General features: G+C 35.4%; 1 long non-coding RNA gene across 2 annotated transcripts in view; it reads left to right on the top strand.

The window, feature by feature from the left end:
- Positions 1–23,263, top strand: part of LOC147829400 (uncharacterized) — a 210,684-nt gene that overhangs the window by 66,436 nt on the left and 120,985 nt on the right. The window contains exons 3-4 of one of the 2 annotated variants that reach the window (XR_015449204.1): positions 12,409–12,596; positions 14,006–16,767. This is a non-coding gene — a long non-coding RNA (uncharacterized LOC147829400). Of the gene's footprint in view, positions 1–12,408; positions 12,597–14,005; positions 16,768–23,263 lie in introns of those variants that run through there. The other variant, XR_015449205.1, reaches the window with a different exon arrangement.

Below are 23,263 nucleotides of genomic sequence, written 5' to 3'. Positions count from 1 at the left end.
TGTTAGTAAGTATTTTTAAATATAAAGAAAATATTGATAGATATAATTCAAAAACAAGATAAGAACACAAGAGAACTTAAAATTTTTGTTTTACTGTGAGTTATTAACTTAAACATTTACATAAAATGGTTTTTCCCTGTGCCTATTTATATATATGAATAATATTAACTACTAATTTGTCATTTAATGATAGCAGTTTCTTCTAAGGGTAACTACAACAAGAAATTCTGGTCAATTGTGCTATTATGCTATGTCTTCATAGTAGATTTGTGGGGGAAGTATAGGTATCTGTTACAGCTTATATCTAGATGTCCTCCAAGAGCCTCATCTACTTTTAGGTGAGGCTTTTGAAAGATGAATGGATCATAGATGTGTGATACTGGAAAATGGGTGTGGGATACTGGATTAGTCCCCTGATGGTTTTATAGCAGGGTGTGATGCTGGGAAGTGAAGCTTGATGAGAGGAGGTGGGTCATTGTGGGCATAGCCTGGATATATACTGCCATGCCATGGACTGTTTCTGTTCTGCCATGCCACCCTGCCTTGGAACCAGATGATTATGAACTGAAACCTCTACAAATGTGAGCTAAAATAAACTTTTCCTCCTTTTATGTGTGGATGTTGTGTATTTTGTCCTATCAAAGAGAAAGTAGCTAAGACAGATTCTGTTCAGAATTCCAAAAGAAATGAGGGAAAACAGTGAATGATTGGACTATTGTGTTTATAGATTTAGTTTATCTTTAAAAATAAATGAATATTGGCCTCTTTAAGATCTCCATTCTGAAGAAAAGATAAAACTACTACTTTTATGCATTTCAAAACATAGAAATAAGCTATTCTTACACGAATTGTGATCCAATTCACCATCCCAAGTTTTCTTCTTAATTGTTCCCTTCATACAGATGTGGTTTGGAAGACAACCAACAAAACCAGTCCTTTTATTTATACTTCCACTAGCTGGAATGAGCCCAGGTTGAATATTTTAAGATAATCACAACCAATTTTACTTTACTTTTAATGCTTTTGTGCTGAATACAGAATTCAAAAGTCTCTTATAAAATCATCAAGGGGCCTTTTAAGAAATTCAGATGAAGTCTTTGATTAATCTAAACTCTAATTCACTAATTGTGTTTAAGCCAAGTGTTGGAACCTCAGCTGTTTTAGAGTGCCCTTGGCTTTTTATGGAAAAGTTGTTATTCCAGAGGTCAGGTAGCATGTCTAGATGTCTGAGGATATAGCTGAAAAGGAGTCATTGTACGACTAGCTTCAGTAACACAGTGACTATTCTCAGCACTTTACCTTGAAGTACATGGTAAGCCACGTATTCTCAAAAAAAAAAAAAATCCTACTGTTCAGGTAGAAAGGGCCATGGGAACTACCAATGATAGAGCATGCAGACAATGTTGAAAGGATGCTATAAAAATGAAAATAGCAGAAAGGGTAGGCAACTATTTAGAAATTCATGTTTACCTTTTCCTATATCCACATACTACCTATGATATTATTTACTGAATGATTGTCCTTAGATATATTTAAATAGATTCATTTAAATAAATTTTAAAATACATATTTTATTCTGAGTTAATATATTTGAAAAATATGAGTTTGTAATATTTTTCAATACATTTATACATATACACACACACATACATTTACAAACATTTGCAAAATCATCATATAGAGAGCAGTCACAATGATTCCCTTTCTTGTTTCCATTCTCCTTGCAATCTTCCATGAAGAGATGGATTCTGTTTGGTCATACTTTGAGTCTTTATCATGGGAAAGCCTTGTGATTCACTATGGCCCATAAAATGTGATAGAATTGATGTTATGGAATTCCTGTGACTAGAATTTAAAAGGCTTGGTGCCCTCACGTGTAAATACTGAATAGTTTCTCTAGTGTGAGAAATCGAAAGTGTAAATAAGGATGAAAATGATTAAAATGAATAATTGATAATTTGAAATAAGAAAAGGTCCAAGGGTTTGAGGATGGTGGGAAGGGAAGGGGAAAGGGAAGAAGGGAAAGGAAAAATTAAGAGAAAAAAAAATGGAATCAAACTCTGTGTAGACAGGGAAGGGTGGAGGGGGTGAAGGGTGCATAGGTAATGGGAGAAAAAATAAGAACTAAGATACATCATGTTCTGGTACAAACACCCAATGATAAATGTAAATGTATTGTATACCTAAAATGTACCAATAATATATATATATATATAAAAATAAAAAAATAAAAGGCTTGGTGCCCTTCTACTTTATTCTGGGACATCTTGCCTCCAACTTGGCCTATTTTTTTATAACAATACCCAATTGAAACAACATCTACACTTTCTTTTACCCCTGCTTCCTCAACTCAAGCCAGCCCTTCAAATGGTGAGGATAGGTCCTTAGAGGGAACAGTAAACAGCATATTTTTCATTTTTGTTGTGTCTCTAGAGATACACACGGACTGTTGGGGGTGTTCATGGTCCTCTCTATAGCAAGTTACAATACTGTCTAGTGAAGTTTTCAATATATGTGGATGAAATGTATGAGACAGCTATAATGTAATGGGGGAATTATGGGTTTACATGGCAATTAGTTTCTATTCAAAGTGGAAAAATTTAGTGTCCATTAAAATCATTACAGAAACCTCTAAAAATTACACAAAGAGAAGTAGAAATTAAAGCTGCCATGAGATACCCATGTCAAACTTAGAACAGTTTTTAAAAATGTACCAAAAGCACCAAGAGATAGGAAGGAAGAAGAGCAACTAGAATTTTCATATATCACTAGAGGGAGTGAAAAATGGGTCAGGTTCTCTAGAAAACAGTTTGGCGTTTTCTTATAAAGTTAAATACCCATTTACTATGTGATCTAACAGCCTCCTAGGCATTCACACTTGAAAAATGAAAAATCTATATTTCAATAACTGGATGCAAATGCTTATAGTATTCCAAATGATCTTCAGTTGGACAACGGTTAAATCAGAGTACATTCATACTATAGAATTCCATACAACAAAATAAAATAATGAGCTAATAGTAAATGCAGCATCTTGGATGAATCACTGTGTCATTTTGCTGAATGAAAGAACCCATTCTGAACCAGTTGCAACCTATTTATCTAACATCATTGTAATGACAGAGCTGCAGATCAGATCAGCAGTTGTCAGATCTGGGTGAGGAAGATAATGTGATTACAAAGGGTAGCAAAGAGAATCTTTCAGTGAGATGGAACTGTCTTGTGGCCTGAGAGGGTGCTAACTGCACAAATTTGAATGTGTTTAAATGCATGGAACACAAGTAAATTTAATGAATGCCAACAGTTTTAATAAGAAACAAATCATCAACAAACATAAGCATATCTAAAATGTAGAAATGGGTTCTGACACGTGTACAGTGAAACATTACCACCATCAAGCCAATAAATATACCCATCCAAAAGTCTCTTCCTGATCTTTTGATTTTTCTCTTTTTTAAAATTGTGACAAGAATACTTAATATGAAATCTGCCCTCTTATTAATTTTTAAATGTATCACATGGTGTTAAGAATAGGCACAATGTTGTACAGCAGATTTCCAAACCTATTACTCTTGTAAAAGTAAAATTTTATTCCTACTGAACAGCATCTCCTGACTTTTCACTTCTGCTTAGTTCCTGGCAAACACTCTTTTGTTTCTGCCTCTGTGAGTGTGACTGTTTTAGATACTTCATGTAAGTGGAATCATGTCATTTTTGTCCTGTTACAGGCTCCTGTCATTTTTGTCTAATATCCACCAGGTTCATGAGTATTATCGTGTATGGGAAGATTTCCTTCTTTTTATAAGGCTGAATATTATTCTATTTTTAGTCATTTATTTAGCCATTTATTCATTGATAGGGATTTAGACTGTATCCATATCTAGGCTATTGTGAATGGTATGGCTACAGTATTATTTAAATACTATGCAGGCATTATTTCAAGATCCTGATTTTAACTCTTTTAGTAAATACCTGGAACTAGAATTGCTGGACCAGATAGCAGTTCTCTTTTAAAATTTTTGAGAGAATTTCAAACAGTTTTCTATAAACAAGTGGGAATACATCAATTTAAAAGGCTTTTGTACTGCAAAAGAAACAATAAAAACAAAAATATAAACCATAGAGAAAAATATTCACAAACCATATGTCTAACAAAGGGCTAATACCCAAGATATATGAGAAACTCCTACAACCCAATAAGGGAAAAATCCATAACAACAAATAACTTTATTAAAGGTGGGTAAGGACTTGAATTGACATTACCACAAAAAGTAAAGATGTACAAATGGCCATCAGGTATGTACAAAGATGTTCAACAACACTAATTATTGGGAAAATACATTTCAGAACCACCATGAACTATCACCTTACACTTATTAATAGGAATTTCACACACACACACACACACACACACACACACACACACACAAAGGCATTCAGAGAGATAAAAAGCAAGACTGATCATAGGAGACAAATGAAATCTTTACCTTTGTTGGCAGAAAGATAATTCAGAATGTCCTTTATTAAAATGTCTTTTGAAGTAGAGAGCTCATGCATGGATGGCAACCCAATAGTGCTAAATTCATGCACTGTTCTTCATTTACTGGATAAGTTAAATTCTTAAAACACCACTGGGCCAGATGGAATTTACTCTAGATGTTTTAAAGAAAGCATTTTAATGAGAACCTGCTTCCTATTCTCTTGAGCTATCATGTCAGAATCGGTTTCACCTCTGAATTTCCAGATCCCAGAGCACCTGCAGCACTTTTCATATTTTGCCAGCTTATTGAGAATCATAAACACTTATAGATCTGAAATATAAGTTGAAGATACTGGAGTTCTAATGATTGCAAAACAAATATTAGGTTTCTGACTATAATGTTCAGTGAATGCTTGTCCATAAAAATAAACCCCAAATAGTTTTTTTATATGTTATGGAGAGGTAAACATGAGTTTTATAATGAGAATAATAATGTATTGGATGCCCATCTCTTAGATCTCATGAAAATTCTTGGGCTTAAATGAAAACAGCAACTATAAAGTGGACTAGAGAGATAATATGGTGCACAGAGACTGTGGTGGTTGTATGACTGTGTCAACTTGAGAAGTTTGATTGTGAGAAGCTTAGCTAAATCAGCTCCGCTATTTCATGCCCTAGAGTGTGGAAGAAGCACCCTAGGGTGGCTCCTCACCTGGATGGTATAAAGATGCAATGAGGAAGGATGCTCCTGTTTCTATTCTTCAGAGGAGCTCCAGTCTTTGCTTTCACCTTGGACATTATCTCCTGGCTTCTAGTGCAGACTCTTTGGCTTCTGGCACAAATCCTTCAGCCTCCAGAGCACTCTTCAGTCTCCTGACATGGACTTGCAAAGGACACTGCAGTGAGCTCTAGACCTTCAGCTGAATCCTTCGGTCTCCAATGTGCAGACAGACCCTCTGCCCTCTTCCTCATCTGACTCTGTGGGTGGCCATTGTAAGCTAATCTTGTTAATCCGTATATATTTGTATATCTTGTGTTATATGTTTCTTTAGTAAATACAGACCAATACTTAGATAATTATCATGAATAATAAGAGGAAAAGAAAAAAGACATTCTGGTAACACCAAAATGAAAAATGAAGGAATTTCTTAAATTGTTTTCTTCCTTTAATATTTTTCATTTCCTTCAGTAGAGAGAGGAAAGGGAAGGAAGTAAATGAGATAACTAAGAAAAAGAAAGAAAATTAATGTTCAGGCCCACTTTTATGTAATTATCCAGCAGGTTTATCAAAGCAACCTGGTGAGGATCAGCTCCAGTATCCACTGTTATCAAGGGGCTAAGATTTTTGTAATTTTTTTCTTATTTTCTTTGCAAAGTTATGAAGATGCTAACATAGCCACCTTAGAGGAGAACTGGCTACAAAGACTTTGACAAGGTTTATTTTCCAATGTGAATGAGTCTTTGCATTTGGCTGAGACCAAAGAGAAACAATGATAAGCACTTTCCCCCAGATGCCAGAAAATTTTGAGAGAAAAATTGATCAGGATTCTTTGGTGCATTATTTCAAAAATGCAATATAATGTTTGCAGATCTAGAAGTGAGAAAAATTGGAAAGGGGGAGAGGAGACTCTTAGCAACTGATTCCAAAGAAAATGAGTTCCCCAAATAAAGCACAATTCCTAAAAAGCTGTCATAGATCAGGAGATGCAGTCATAAACACTTCATACCCATAACTCAAATCAGTTCTCCTAGGAACCTCATGCGATAGTTTCAGCAGAGCTGATGCTGACAATCACTGCAACACTTAGACACTGTCTATCAGTTAACAAGGAGTGATTGTAACCATCACTCTGTGGAGACTGGGCTGGACATGGTAGAGACAGCTCCCTACCCCAAGGAGCTTACAGTTCATGGAGAAAGTAGATATTAAATAAACAATTTTATAATCATGCTCTAAATAACAATGCAACCAGCCACACATTCAGAGAAAGCCTTTTCAAATAATCATTATTCAAGTGCAACCGGAAAAATGAATATGAATTACCTAGGCTGGTTAGATGTTTCTTTACTGTATGTATTGTGTCAGCCTGTCTGCTATACAACTTTGTATGCCAGCATCTAATCCACAAAATTAAAAAGGTCAAGATTTTTTTGTTGTCCTAAATAGGAATGTATAGATGAAAAAGAAAAGTATAGAGAAAAATTATAAACGTAGACCATGAGATTCAAGCACACGTAAGGAGATCCTAGATCTTAAACCTTAATTCCATTTTGTGGTTAATAGTTTGAGAGTTTAAAGGTAGTTATGTTTTCATAAGCCAATTATTAAAATACAAATATTCACAGAATATGTCATAATAAATGTCTTGTATAGTATGCTTAATTTGAGCCAGTATTGCTTAATGTGTTCCCCCAAATATTGAGTGTTCAGAGATCTGGCTTTGAAAGGTGCTTGGATCATGGAAATACCGTGCTCAGTAATGGATTAGTCCATTGATGAATTCATGGCTCATTATGCTCTTCTGACCCTTCTCTGGTCAGAAGATGGAGCCACTGTGCACATGACCTGGCAGAGTGTATTCTTATCTCCTCCCCTCATGCTCTGCTTCCTGCCTGCCTTGGAATGAGTACCTGTCCTGTGTACCATTCCATTCCTGCCATGCCGTTCTTGGAGCTGGCCAACTATGACATGAATCCATAGAAAATAAACCTGTTCTCCTTTACATTGTATGTGTTCGGTATTTTTCCCAGCTATACAAAAGAGACTAATACAGAAAAGAAATTCGAATGCACAGAATAAGACCATAGATTTTAAATCATAACTCCATTTATTGGTTAATAATTTGGGAGTTTTAAACATACTTATATTTTCACAAGTCAATTATTAAAATGAAATATTCCTAGACTATAAATAATACTAACTGACCCATATGTGGTGTTTATGCAAGTCAGGCCTTATTCTAAGAACTTTTTTCTTACTATCAACCTGTGGAATAGGCACTAGTCATTATCTCCACTATATAGAAGAGAAAAATCAATGCATAGAAAAATTAAGAAAATGCCTTAGGAACCCACAAGTAGGTACTGAGACAATATTCATACTTAAAGTGGAGTAAGAGCTGATAATTACAGAGCACAGGACAGCTGTCAAGAATTTGATAGGTGGTGAGGAAACAGAGTGCAGGAAAACAGAAAGAGGTAGGTGAAGTAGGACACTTTAGTACTGATGCAAGAGAAAAGAAAGTCCAGGAAAACTGCAAGATTTCTTTTAAAAAATTCCTGCCCCTAAGTGGGTATTCTCACTTACATTAGCAGTAACACTCATACGGAATAGCTGTAAATTGGTGGTCCCATGTGAAATTTGAGAAATACAACATCTTATAAGGAAATTTGAAATTTGTGAACCTAACTCCAGAAAATTTCAAATACATACTTTAACTAATAAATGTGATGATTTCCAATCCTACCGAGTCACCAGAGAATACTGACCATGAAACTTTAGAACATGTTCCTTAAGAGAAGCCAATATAGATGTAGGTTTGAAAGGGTCTTATGGAACCTTCTGTTCAAAAGAAGATACCAAGATCTTTTCATGATTGGTGATTAAAAAGACAACTCATCAATGGCTTTAATTAAATTTCTAGATAGGACTTTCAACTCAGTTTAATTTAGTAAAAATAAATACAAGAAAAATTTTAATACAATACTTTATTATAAAAAGATTTTTGGTTTCATAAAAGATGCAGAAAATTTCACATTTGATGAAATGAAACATTTTGACATTGTATAGGAATGAACCAAATTTGGACTCAAAGCAAATGCTAATATGAATACAACTATTGTTAAAAGCCATCTCATCTTTATCATTATTCCCAAATACACCACATACTGCCCAACACATGATCCCCACAAGAAGTAGAAAGGCAGATACATTCTATGTTGTAGTAGAAGTTAAAAGATTATAGGAAACAAATATGTGCAAAAATGAGATTAGGCCTTTATATTTTCTGGTTTTCAAAGTTAATTCTGACTGAGAAGCATGACCTAGAACTTGAACTGAAATGGAATTAAAAAAACTACCAATGCTTGCTGAATGAACATAGGCTGGGCTGCCCTCTTGGCATGATAAGCTTTGATTCCCTTCCAGTCTGCATCATTATCCTCCAATGTACCAAATGTGTCTTCTTCAATTAGCATTCCCAACTTTTTGGCTGACCCAGAATCCTGGAATGAAATCAATGTTAATGATTTCTGTGATTCTGGGTTTTTTTTTCTGTATTGATGTTTCCTTCTCCTTTCATACCACCTCCAAACTAATTTTTATTCTATTTGAAAACAACCTTAAATGATGAATTATTTTGTGCTTTTCTTATGGGGTAGGGTTTAATTGGTTTTCACTGGATCAGCCTAATTTCTGGCACAAGTAAATCAAATCCTTGAACATGAGGGAAAGACAACAGGTGACATGGTGAATAACAGTGCCTGAGTGCTGTAGAATTCTTCTGAAAACCATTAAATCACTCACATGTACCTTTCATATTACTTTTTTTAGTGCAGGGACAAAAATTTTCAGAATTAATCAAAGTAACAATATGATACAGATATAATGCAAATAGAATTAGTATCAAAAGACTTAATTTAATTATTTGCCTTTCACACATAGGGAAATAATATAAATCTCTTTTTAACTGTACCTTTAATATTTATAGCATTTATAATATTTGTTTCTTCTTTTTACTAATTAAGGAAGATGTGAATGGTAATGCCAAATTAACATTTATCTATTAGTAAACCACTCCCAAACCAGGACCAGGTAGGTTAAAACAACAGTGAGTTATTTGCCATGATTCTGTGTATGGCCAAGTAGTTCTATTGCTTGTTTTTTCAAGCTCACCTATATTGCTTTAGTCAGCCAACTTCTTGCCTAGGGCTGGGGGATCCAAGATGATCTCTTATATCTTGGTCTTAGTGGCTGTGGTGGTTAAGGTGGACTGTCAACTTGATTGGCTTGGTATCTGCCTTGGGGATTGGTGAGCTCACTTCTGGGTGTGTCTGGGAGAGATATGGTCTTGAGGTCTATGTCTGGTCCTAGGCCACTTCCTCTCTGACACTGCTCCCCTGCTTTGCTTCCTAGCCACCATGAACTAAGCAGCTTTGTTCCACCACACCTTTCTCCCATGCTGTTCTTCCTTAGAGCCAGTTGACCATGGACTGAATCCCCTTAAAATGTGAGCCAAACTGAAACTCTTTTCCATTGAGTTTAGGTGTCCAGTATTGTCTCCCAGCAGTGGAAAAATCTGACTAATGCAGGACATACGGTGCTGCCCATCAGATAGGATGTTTTTTTTATGTGATCTTTCATTGTTCATGAGCTATGTAGAACCTTATAATTATTCTCCAGGTAGTGGTGGAATCTGTTAACCTTGAGGCTGATTTAGCACAGCTCATAAGCCTTATCTTTGCCATATTTTATTGGTCAAAGAAAGTTATAGATCCAAACCAAATTTAAACAGCAGAAAATATACTTTTTTATTGAAAAAGCTGCTAAGAATTTGTGATCATATTACACTAACAGATCAACTGAATAAAAATGATAATTTATATATAAAATTCCCACATTTGATTTCTTGAAGGCAGATACTATGTATCTTATTTTTAAAATGTATTTTATGCTCAGTGTTATAATAAAGTAGATCTCAGTGTCTGTGGAGCAAGTATTCGTGGACTCTGGAATGAGAAAATAGAACAAAATAAAATAATAAAAATTCATTTTCATTGCCTTAAACATAATAGCTGTTTTTATAAAATCATTTATTCGGTGATGTTAATTTGAGAAGATGTAGAATAGCTCAACTTCAAGTTTTTTGAGGGGAAGAGAGTTAGTTTGAAAAAGAAAATTTGAAACATTTTAGACTATGAGTATAACATGAAAAACCAAAAAAGGTGAGAAGATAGGATATATGTGGAGGGCAGTTGGCATATTCCTGAGTGAATAAAGGAAGACTGAAGTTGTTAAGCTGAGAAATGAAAACTAGTTGATAAGATAATATCAGATCAGTTATTAAGGACATGAAAATAGTGTAAAAAAAGAATTACAGACATTCAAGAAATGACCCTGTAACTTCCTAGTGAGAATCCTTTACATTCAAACATTGATTTTTCTCCTCAAACAGAAGTCATTACTAAGGGCTAAATTGAAAGGCGTTATGTGGAGTACTACTACATAAATGTAGTAAAGCAAAAATAAGAATAAGGTTTTTATGGAGTGAAAATTTTTGGCCTTTAAGGTTAAACCTAGAAAACCCTGTGTCCCCTTTATCCTTTGTTCTTCTCACTCTTTAGCCCACTTCTGTCATTCTCCCTGTTCATGCCACTTGAGAGGGAATCTTTGTTGCTTTGTCCTTTTGGTCCATAATGATTCCAATAAATACCATCCTGCACTTAGGTGTCAAATAAGGAATTCTTCGCTTGCTAGCTATGTTCTATGTCCTTATCCAGACCACAAATTTCTTAAAGGCACAAAAGTCACCTTCTCTTTTTTTTTAATGTATTCTCTTAGTATGAATAAAATCTGTAACTTAAACAGAGAAGTATAAATGTGTTTTCCCTGTATCGTATTAATGTGTAAGCTGTTATTGTCTTCTCTAAAATGATTTAATAGAAATGAAGCATTTAAATCAATGTTGATATATAGAAGTGCTGAGTGATAGAGAACTAGTCTCTTATTATTATTGTTACCTTCACATAACTTACAAGCTGAGGCATGTGATCACATAACACTTCTCTTATCAGCTTCTCTGTAAATCATGAATAAACTAATTCCTTAACTAACTGATTTACGTAACAATATTCAATATACATTTAATATATGCTAAAGTTGCATTTTCAGTGACAAGCAAAAGCGACATGGTTGCTCCTTCTGTGTAGCTTGTAGTATGGTTTGGATAGAGACACATATTAAACTAGTTAAGAAATAACATAAATTTAAACAAATGTTACAAATAGAAGGAAAAAGTTTCTCCAAATAAGTAAATAAGGCAGGGGACAACATAATAGACCAATGGTCAAAGGATATCCTTCTGAAGAAGTTCTACTTAAGCTGAAGTTTAAAACAGATATTAAGATCCATCCCAGTGAATGGTAGTAAAAGAATTGTGCAGACAGAAGGAGTTGTATGTGGTCAAGTTCACAGAAACAGAAAGACAGGATGACAATATATAAAACACAGATTCCAGCATCGGTGGAGGATAACAGGCTAGAAAGAAAGTGGTATTAAGTTGGCTAGAGACAAAGGTAAAACTAAGTTCTGCAGTTTGTGAGCCTTGGGAATAATGTTCAGCTTTATCCAAATTGTAACTAAACAGGTATTTTTTAAAAGAAAATGAAATTTAGCAATGATTACAACTGCTAAATAGAAAATCATTAAGAAGGAAAGTAGAATAAAATAGGAGGAGCATATAAATGTGACACAGTGTGCAGGCCAGGGTGATGGTTGGGCCGACAGTGCTGATGTAGAAGACTGGACATGTATTTGAGCCTGACTTTGGTGGTGGGAGTCAGGGCAGCCATAGCAGACTGCAGGGAGGTGTGAATGAAAATGATGTATTGGGAATGATTCCCACATTTCTGCCTAAAGTGATCATGGGGATTTTTTCTTAGATGAAAATTTAGAGGATCCACTGTTGAGTCATGGATCTGTTGTTTGAGTTGTGTGTGACACCATCAAAGTGTGACTCCAAGGAATAAGTGGTATTAAGAATATGGTAGTCAGAAAATGCTTTGATCCAAGACCAGCACTTGGAACTCATCAGTGTATTGAGGGCATTTAAATTCACAGTACAGGATAAAATCATCAGCAAGAATATAGACAGAGAGGAAAAGGCCAGCTCTATATCCTAAGGAACGTTATGCTTTCTGATATGTTACAGGAAGAAGAATAGTTGGCAAAGAGATTGTGAAAATGAGAAGAGAGAATTAAGAGAAAAACCAGGACATTGAGAGATTATCTTCAGATTTTTGTAAACCTAAAGTATAGCTGCTATCCAAGTACCTAGATTTGCATGGGTTCCAGAAATTCATGGAAAAAGAGCTTACTCTGTCAAAAACTGGAGCTCAGGTACGTACTAAGATTTCTGAGGAACACGGAAAGAAAGACTAGAGAGATAAATAGCAACCAAAAAGAAGTTGGTCATGACATGGAGTCTGGCAGATGGAAACAATGCATAAACAGTAGCAATGGATGGTTCTCCATGCAGTGTGGGACTTCTCCACAGCTCACTGACCCAACCTGGCCCCTCTTCACTTCCAAGCTGGCCTGATAGAAATCAGGTGTGGAGAAGGGAGGACTTTGGTACAAGCAGAAATTTTGTGCCTTTATCACCAGCGCATAAATATTCTGTCCAAGAACCATTATCAGAAAAGGTAAAAGAGATGTGGTGTCCCTCTACTGGCTGAAAAACAGGTACCTACTAAAGATACAGCATCCAGGGATGCAAGTGGTGGCATGAGAATCACTGATATGTCTGGAAATAATCTCAGTACAAATTTGTTTAGTAGCTGAGTCAGCCATACCGATTATATCCTAAAATGATGACAAAGAATTTACAGGGTAGTGTAATAAGCCACTAGGCAAAGCACCATCTTTTTAATCATTCAGATACCCTGTAAGTCCCTTCCTATTACTATGTCTTTTTAATAACAGAGGAGACCAAGAAACATAGAGTAACTGGCCTGCAATTAAGCAGCCAGCATAGGAAAAGGCTAAAATTAGGATTGAGGTAGTAAACTTCTAAGAACAAGCACTTGATTGAAGCAGAAAGCACCAACTTTAGCTATATAATATATAGATAGGATACAAAGATAACTATATCACAGGAAGAAGAATATTTGGCCAAGAAAATTGTGAAAACAAGGAGAGTAGAAAAACCAGGATATTGTATGATTATCCTCAGATTTTTGTAATCCTAAAATATAGAAACCTATGTATCCTATCTATCATTATATATAGATATAGATTGTTATTCTTATTATCTATCCAAAAGGCAAAGTTGTCAAGATGTGAAGTGTGACAGGATTGTTTATAATAAACATTGTATGTGCTGATATTTTAAAATACTTTTCTTATATCTTAACAAATACAGATCTAGAATTATAACTATCACAATCCATTCCTTCCTGTTAGAATTTGTAGCCATTAAGGACTCTGGAAAACATAACTGAAGATGAAGTCTAATCTTTCAAGACATATTCAGAAGAGATTTTATATTAATTTTCTACTGAGGAGCTTCAGGCACCATAGTATATTCTGGAACTCACACTTTTTACCAAAAAAATGCAGATCACAAGAAACATCATCCTCCAGGACAGGGCTGCTCATTTTTCTATTTTATATTTAGTCTCTTTCTCATATTTCTCTGCATCACAGAGGATGTGGGAATTCTTTGCTAGAGGGTAGATGTGGCTTACTTTGAGAGTTAGCAAAATAAATGAGCTTGCCAAAGCAACTTTTATCTTTTATCCTTATAGGTCCATGTCCATCTTTTTGTTCTGAGCTTTTGACACCTGATACCCTTCAACCTTTGACTATAAGCAGCACTGACCAATCCAGGCTTGACCTGTGCTCCATTCTGTGGCAGAAGTCCCTTTTGCTGACACTAGTTCCTGGACCCACCTCTAATCTCAAGTGAAGACAGAATGGACTGTCCCCTACCAGCTCCAATTTACTTGTCCTCTGAGGGTATCATACCTGAAGTACACAAGCCTCTTCCTTCATCGGGCTCCAAGATTGTTTTCTGTGCCCCAATTGGAACTTGATCAGCCCTTGTTCAGTTGCAACTTGGAATTGCAGGAGAGTGAATGCTCTTGGAGGTGATCCTAACTCACTGGCAGACAGGCACCTAAACAGAAATGTTTCTCTCCCTCCCCTACCCCTGTGCTATGTGGACTGGTCTCATAAGCAAGAATATCATGTACTCCTCATACAAGCATAGTGTAAACCTCCATGCATGCAGATATCGGTCAGCCTTTCTTCCTTTGTTTATTTACCCTCCAAGTTTCTTCCTCTTGTATTATCTACGCTCAATCTAAAAACGAACAAACAAACCAGGTCATCTCTACATCTAGCAGTACTTTTAATTTCTTTTTCCTTTTTTTGAAAACACAAATGGGCTGAGGGTATAGTTCAGTGGTAGAACACATGCTTGACATGCATGAAGTCATGGATTTGATCCCTAACATTGCAAATAAATAAAAATAAATCTCATTTCATTCTAGAAACTAGTTTACAAAAACTTTAGAAAATTCAACAGAAAAAAGATGATGTTTATATATACACAAATATACACATGTATTCTTCCCCCATGACTCATCTTAATGAAGGTAGAGAAATGAAATTCTTTGTAAGTTAGGGAATACTAACTTTTGTACTTTTGAGAAGTACAAAGCAAGTAATTAATCTATGCTTCATTTCTCTCCAGCATTATCTATAGGAGGTGCATATATGAAAAAATGGAAACAGTATTCCAAGGCTGTATTAAGTGTGAATGTTTTCACAAACTGTCTGAGAACCCAACTTTACCATTTTGACTTTTCTGCTTGAGCAATGCTTTTGAAAAACATAACAGCCTTCTCTGTGCACACCTGTACTCCCCACCCTTTCTTTTTCTTAGATACAAATGGTGTGCAATTTTAGGAACTGTCTTAAGAAGAGCCATTTGGAAATCCTTGAGTTAAGAAAAAACTACTTAATCAGAAAAAATATCTATATATCAGCTATGTGGAGTCAGCTAATATTCAGCATTTTCTGAAATTCATGTGATTTTAAAGAGTTAGTCTTTCTGTTTCCATCAGTGCACTTGTAAAATTACATGTTCAAAGTTGAATCCATTCCCTTTATTAAATATGTAAGCTAATGTGCTTCACTAGTATTCCTAAACTTCATCTATTGTCTTTCTCCAAGTCCTCTTCTTTGGAAATCAAAGGATATTACATTTTAATAAAATGGAAATATAAATATTATTAACTGAAAAAAGTATATGGTATATGTATATACATATATTATATGCTGCATATATATACATAGTCCACAAAAAATGTATATGTACTTCATGAGTTTGCCATAACAATAAATAAATATCTGGAAGCTAAAAGCCACCTCCTTGAGCACCTTTTGTAACTGTAGAAGTCAAAGGTAACTTGTATTAACCCATGATGTCTCAATAAATTTAGTATTAAAATATTTATACAAGTTTTTCTTTTCCTAATGTATACAATTTTTGGTATGCTCTCTATATGGCATGATCTTTTAATAAAAAGATACATATGTGGGTTATATAACAAGTCAAGGAAAGAGCGAGAGAGAGAAGCAGAAGGGACTTGGAGAGGACAGGGAGAGATGTAGAAGGATATACGATATTAATATTGAATGTGCATTTTTCCAGTTTTTGGCTTTATTATCTGTCTGTACTTTTCAATTTTCTGTAATGCATCTACATAGCTTCCATAAAATTATAGATGAATTATACATCAATTTATGTGTGGTGCAAAAACTTGAACAAAGCACTGATTTAAATTCTGTTTCAGGGAATTATTTCACTCTTGTGAAAAAAGAAGCACACATTTCTTGCCAAGGAGAAATCAACCCAGGTGCCAGAAAGAGGTTTCAGGTTTGCCTGGGGTTTCCAAGTTCGTGCATGTTGTGTGGTCTTTATTTCACAACTTGTTTTTCCCATTGCTAATCAAAAGTCCTATCCACTGTTACACACAAAGCCCTGGTTATCCTAAATAAACACTGTAAAATAAGCTTATTTATTTATGGTCCTTTCTTTCTGAATGTGCCTGGTTGATTTTTCTACCCTTTGTGGGAGGCCTGAAGTCTCCTCTTCCTTTCATTTTTTGTAATAAAAATAAAGCAGATGATTTATTAAAAGATGACAGGAAAAGAGTGTACCTACCTAAGTCCATCTGATTATCTTCTGTGTGTTCTTTAAATTAGTTTCCAAGGCTGTAGGACTCAAAGGCTTCCTTCTTTCTATTTTACAAAATATATATTTTATTTTAGGAAGAAAAGGAAGAAAGGAAACCTGGCCGGAATTGTTCGGCTTCTGCAATGCAAGGAGGGAGTACAGCCCAGGAAACACTCGCTGGGCTTCCCAGAGGCCCCTGCAGTGTCTTAAGCTCATCCTCCTATGCCATCCTCCCTTCAATGCCCTGCCCACTTCACTCTGCAGAATGCCTTTCTCATGGCTGGAAAGACATAGTGCTTTATTTTCAGGCAAAGATGAGTGACTCCCATGCTGAACTTCAGAGGGAACATGTGGATCCAAAGGTGTCATGTGAAGAAGGCTCCCAGTTATAAAAGAGACAGGCTGTTTCTGTGTCTCTGTTTTGCTCCCTCTCTCCTGCCCTGAGAACCAGGAGTATGGGCTCTCTAACTCTATTACTTGTAATGGCTGAGAGCCTTGCCAGATTGCTGTAATGTACTGCTGCTTCAGAGAAGCCAAGGAGCATTGTAAGATTTCATTTACTTAATGGCTGACAGATTAATTGGCTTCCATACAGCCTGAATATTGTGCAGTTTTCTTTGAAACACACTGTACTATTTTTTAAATAGTACAGATGATTCTTAAATAAAGGTAGCATTCTTGTCCTTTGAATTAACTAATTCTAACTAACTCTCACTGTCAAATTCATATGTGGAGAATGTACGGTTAAAGAAATAGCATTGTACTATTCCTCTAACTACAACAAAAGGCAGAATACCACCCTATTGAATCCTCCAGTGATAAAATCCAAAACAGAGAGGCTGACTAGTAAGAAAACTTTTCAGATAAGGAAAGATTGCAAATGCACTCCCATAAGAGAATACTTCAATTATTTTCTTTCTTGTCAGTTACTCTTTAACTGAGAGTTAAAGAACATTATTTGACTCCATTTGGCCCTTACAGAATTTAGAGCTCTCTTTGATTTCTGAGGAAAAATATGAAAACTTTTTTTAAAACTTTTGTTAAGCAACTTTTTCCACTATATAAAAAACTCTACATTGATTCAAGAAACTTCAAGGAACTATATCACAAAACGAAAAGGTTAAACTAATATTACAGTCTTCTATTGTTTACAAAATAAAAACATGATAGAATAAGGATTGTAAAAATTCAGAGGAGTAAGAAATCCATAAAAGGCACAAAAATAGGGAACGGTGGCTGAGGAGGAGATAAGACATCTCATGGGCATGATGTGGAAGTGCAGACATATAGATGATTTCGTGACCAAAGTTCAGAAGAGAGGGATGAGGGAATGGCTGGGAACAGAGATAAAGACAGCCTTTCTCAAAGTGGCATGTCATGGGAGAGAAAAGTAGCTTTTGAGGCTGAAAGAGATTGGGTTCATGGGATGGACAAACAGGAGGGGACAGGAGTAAGAAAATAGGTCAAATATCGAAGTACCCATGTGAGGTGTTTAGATTTGATCAAGTACTGAAATGTCATTAAGGTTTTCAAAAACAAGATTGTCATCTCTCTAGAGGACAGAGAGCACTAAGATAGATGATGGAAGATAAGGAAGGATCAGATGACAGATGACAGTTTGTGATTTTCTCTCCAGTAATGAACTCAAAGGAAAGTGACTCACATGGCAATGGCAGCACATGAGCTACAGCAGCACAGCCATGGGGACACAAAGAACAGGGGTATTAGGAGCCCAGTGGTACACATGTGCTTCTGCCCGTAGCTGGTCCTCCTAGCACCAAGTAGGTTCTTGAAGTTCAGGCAAAAAAAAAAAAAAAGAAAAGAAAAAGTATTATCAAAGAGAAAAAGCCACAAAGCATGGGGCATACTCTTATTTTTTTCCAATTACAAATAGCTGAGAAGTTGAGGAAGACATTTCTCTATTTAAAATTAATTTAAATTAACTAAATAAAGTGACTCATTTTATTTTTTATTTATTTTTTTAAAAATTCTTTTATTGGTACATTGTAGGTATACAACACAATTACATTTCTCATTGGGAATTGTACCTTTACATGATGCATCTTGGTTCTTATTTTTTTCCCCATTCCTAGCCCTCCCTTCACCCCCTCCACCCTTCCCTATTTACAAAGACTTTATTTCCATTTTTTTCCATTTCTCATCATTTTTCCTTTCCCTTCTTTCCTTTCCCCTGCCCCTCCCACTACCCCTACCCCTTTGGACCTTTTCTTCCTATTTTACATTATCGATTATTCATTCTAATCATTGGTACATTTTAGGTATACAATATAATGACATTCATCATTGGAAATTTGCATCTTTACATAATCTCTCTTGGTTCTTATTTTGCACCTTTGCCCAGCCCTCCCTTCAACCCCTCCATTCCTTCCTATTTACAAAGATTTTGTTCCTATTTTTCCATTTTCTCATATTAATCCCATTCCCTTCTATCCTTTCCTCTAGCCCTCTCACTTCCATCTGCTTTGCCCCTTTTCTTCCTATTTCACATTACCTATTATACATTTAGTCCTTATTTACACTTCCAGTTTCTCACACCAGAGAAACTATTCAGAATTTACTCATGTGTGTCCTATTTATTTCACTTAAGAGTATCGCCTCAATGTGCATCCACTTAGCTATAAATGTCTTTAATTTCTCATTTTTTATGGCTGAGTAGTACTCCATTTTATTAAAAAACCACATTTTCTTTATCCAGTCTCCAGTTGATGGGCATTTGGGCTGTTTCCAAGTTTTAGCTATTACAAACTGTGCTGCTATGAACATGGGCATACATATATCACTGTGGGATGATTCTTTTAATTCTTTGGAGAAGATCCCCAGCAGTGGAATAGCAGGGTCAAATGGGACTTCCAGTCCTAGTTGTTTGAGGTACCTCCTTACTGATTTCCACAGTGCTTGCACCAGTCTACACTTCCACCAGCAGTGGAGCAGGGTTCTTCTTTCCCCATAGCCCCACCAGCATTTGTTATTGGTTGATTTCATGACAGCAGCCATTCTTTCTGGAGTGAAGTGGAATCTCAGCATTGTTTTCATTTGCATCTCTCGAATGACCAGTGATGTTGAACATTTTTTCATGTATTTATTTGCTATTTCTACTTCTTTGTGTGAGAAATGTCTGTTCATTTCAGATGCCCATTTTTGGATTGGGTCTTTAAATTTGGAAGGTCTGATCTTTTTAAGTTCTTTATAGATTCGAGATAGTAGACTTTTGTCTGAGGAAGAGCAGGTGAAGATTTTTTCCCACATTGTGGGTTGTCTCTTCACACTGCTGGTGGTTTCTCTTGCTGTGCAGAAGCCTTTTAATAAGAAGAGATCCCACTTGTTGATTGTTTGTGCTAGTTCATGGGCAACTGAGGTTTTGTTCATAAAATCTTTTCCTACATCGATGTCTTCAAAAGTTCTACCTAACCTCTGTTCCAACTGGTTCAGAGTTTCTATTTTAATATTGAGATCTTTAATTCATTTTGATTTTAGTTTAGTGCATGGTGAGAGATACAGGTCTAGTTTTAATCTTTGGCAAGTTGAAGCCCAATTTTTCCAGCACCACTTATTAAAGAGGCTATCTTTCCTCCAGTGAGGGTGTTTGGCTCCTTTATCAAAGATGAGATGGCTGAGTGTGTCTGGCGTTGTTTCTGCATCTTCTAATCTGTTCCACTGGTCCTCAAGTCTGTTTCTTTGCCAGTACCATGCTGTTTTTATCACAGTAGCTTTGTAGTATAGCTGCATGCTCATTTTAAATTAGCGTTAATCAGCTTACTTTGTTTCTCCAGTCCCCTGTTAACCTCTCCACTAATTAGATTGGCTACTTCTCTTACACTAGATGAACCTCTACTACTGTTTCTAATGGTTTTTGTATTATATCCTGGATTTTCCAACCTCCCACAACCTTTCTGGCACCTGTTGCTCTACTATTACTGTTTAGTCTTTTTCTCTCTCCTCTATCTCTGTCTTTCACTACATGCTGTACATTATAAATATTTTACTCCTGCTCAAAATTCTAGTTTTTTCATTTTAAATCTGAGATAATTTCAGATGTCTTTATTCTGCTTCCATTTTTCTTTTCTTAATTCTAATTAGTTATTAGGCTTCTTATTGAATCAAGAAGATAAAAAATCTACATGAATTTTGTTATGCAATCGTCTTCACTAAAGTAAATGATTTTTTTCTGAAATTGTTCTCTTAATTCTCAGAGAATTGGATTTTTCATTCCTCTAGGCTGAATCTCCTTGCCTAAATTCTGAACTCTATGCTCACTTGCCTTTTCTGAGGGTTTTTTTTTTCCATCATACATAATCCTTCTGCCCTTAGCTGATTTGGATTACTATATTAAAATATATGTATGATTTTCTGAGGAAAACATTTGCTCAATTACTGGAGTTTTAAGCGTTTGGTTTCTATTTTCCAAATTTCTTTCAGGAATTTTTATTCAAGATGGTTGACATATCTACCATGACTACCTCTCCTCCTTCCTCAAATTCTACTTCAGGGTGAGGACACTGAATTTATCTCCCCACCAAAGAACCCAAAAGGGGATTATTAAATCTGACAATGGAGAGATCAGAACATAGATTAGAACATAGTGATATTTCTTGTCAGTTGACAGAGATTGCTTGTAAAATCTGCCCAAAGTTAGTCACCTGCAATTCAGGACAGGTGACAGGTGAAGGAAAAAAGCAGTCACCAAATAAACGACTTTATTCAATATGACTTCCAAAGTATCCCAATTCCAAAGGCAGCTAAAACTCGGAATAGGACAAGACACATCAGGTGTTTAACAAAGTGATTAATTTCCCAACTGTGGGAAATTAGTCTCTCTCTCAGAAATTTTCCTACAAGCTTGAACTAAGTAAACAACTTTTCAAATACAGTGGAAATTCTGCCCTGTGAGACTCCTTGTACAGAGACTTGGGTCAAGAGAAAGATGCCCATGGCAGACCAGAACTGTCGAACCTATAAGTCAGACTGTTTTCTCTCACCTTCTAAGAACAACTCGGCTACTCATAAGCTTTCCCATTTTTAGTGCCTTTCCCATGATTGCCCTCAGTAGGATCCTTTTTAAACAAGTTCTGCACTTACTATGGGAGAAAAAACTTGTTTTACTTGTGGGTTAGAAACTCTACAACCTAATATATTCATAAATATAAGCTATTAGTTGTATGTAGGAACAAACAGAAGAGTCAAACAATTGAAGGAAAGCAAAGGAAAGAAAAAGATATAATATAATAAGTAATCTCCCAGGAAAACCTAGAATAATGACTGAAATAGAAAATACACTATTTTCTTGGATAATACCCTTAATAGTCTCAGAGGTTCAAAACAATATCATATCTCTAAAGCAAGAACTGAGCTACTTTAAAAGTAAGGTAGTCTGAGAAAAAATTCAAATGTAAAAGAAGACCCTCAACGTAAGTATTAATAAAGTAACATAAGTATTAATAAAGTAAAATAAGGCCCAACTACAGTGGCATTGGTCTTGAAGAGAACACAGAGGCACCCCTCAATGTTAAAATTAAAGTCAGAGAGATGAAATGGTAATGAAAGGGCAAATGATGAGAATGCAACTTGGAAATGTGAAAACAGATTCATGCAAGTAGCCCAGAAAAAATGGAAAAATGGCAGATAATGGAAGATAGATTAAAAATAGAAAAAATTAATCTTCCAGAAGAAAAATTTGTCACAATGGTAAGAACTGTCTACATTTTTAAATGTTATTGCAGACTGCCTGGACACCAGGCTTCTGCTTCTCTCAGGAGTGCTGTACCCTGCTTGGCTTCCTGTAGCTAGGACAACTGCAAGATCTCATGGGCCAAGCACTCTTGTACCCAAATAATGGTTTCTAAATATCATAATCAAATGAAAGAAATCTAGGTTTAGGGGGTATTACATGGTAATCCTGGAACATCTTGTAATGCCAAAAAGTAAGGAAAAATTTTTAAAAAGCCCCAATGGATCCCAAACAGCCAAATGTGGGGGGAAAAGCTCTACAATTAAAATTTTCTATTGTAACTCACAGAATAAGAGCATATGAAATCAGGAAGATATAAGTGAACAGGGAGCATACTGTACAGAATTCCAACTAATAAATGTAGAAGGAATAATAGGAACAATCACTATTTGGCAAGCACCTCAATAGGAACTGTATCAGGCAAACCAGCAATGAATGCTAGCAAAAGTGGGAGAAACTATGATTAGAAATTGAATAATTATGTTGGCTCACAATACGTTATGACATATTTCCCTACAAAATATTTATTCATACAAAGAAACATAAACCCTTTAGAGTAGAGAACCTGTGGACATTTACTTCATGAAGTGATAAATTCAACATTAATAATGGACTCGATGCCATAAGCCTGTCACATAGTTTACTGAGAAATAAGCAATCTCACATTTATGGCATCTTTGCCAAATGTATATACCCTGAATTTAATCTATAGGAAAACTTCATCAAAGTCACATTTGGAGCATTATGCAAAATAACTGGTTGGGGACCTAAAGTGACAAGGTTATACACTTTTTGTTAAATTTATTTCGGAATAGTTTTTGTTCTTGTTGCTGGTACTGCTATTTTAAGTGGGATCTTTCCTAAGGTAATGTTTTTTTTTTTTAAGGTCATGTTTTGTAATTGTTTTTTACCTGAATATGAAAGCTATTGATTTATGAATAGGAAAGATTTATTCTGATACTTTATTATATTACTTTATGTTTGCATTCTTTTCTCATTGATAATCTGATACTGTACTTTTTGTTAAATTTATTTCTGAATATTTTTTGTTCTTGTTACTGATGGTGCTATTTT

This window comes from Heterocephalus glaber, unplaced genomic scaffold (genome assembly GCF_053883595.1).
Source record: "Heterocephalus glaber isolate CG9 unplaced genomic scaffold, H.glaber_assembly_v1.0 deba00000621, whole genome shotgun sequence".
Lineage (NCBI taxonomy): Eukaryota > Metazoa > Chordata > Mammalia > Rodentia > Bathyergidae > Heterocephalus > Heterocephalus glaber.
This window is presented reverse-complemented; position numbering and strand designations above follow the sequence as displayed.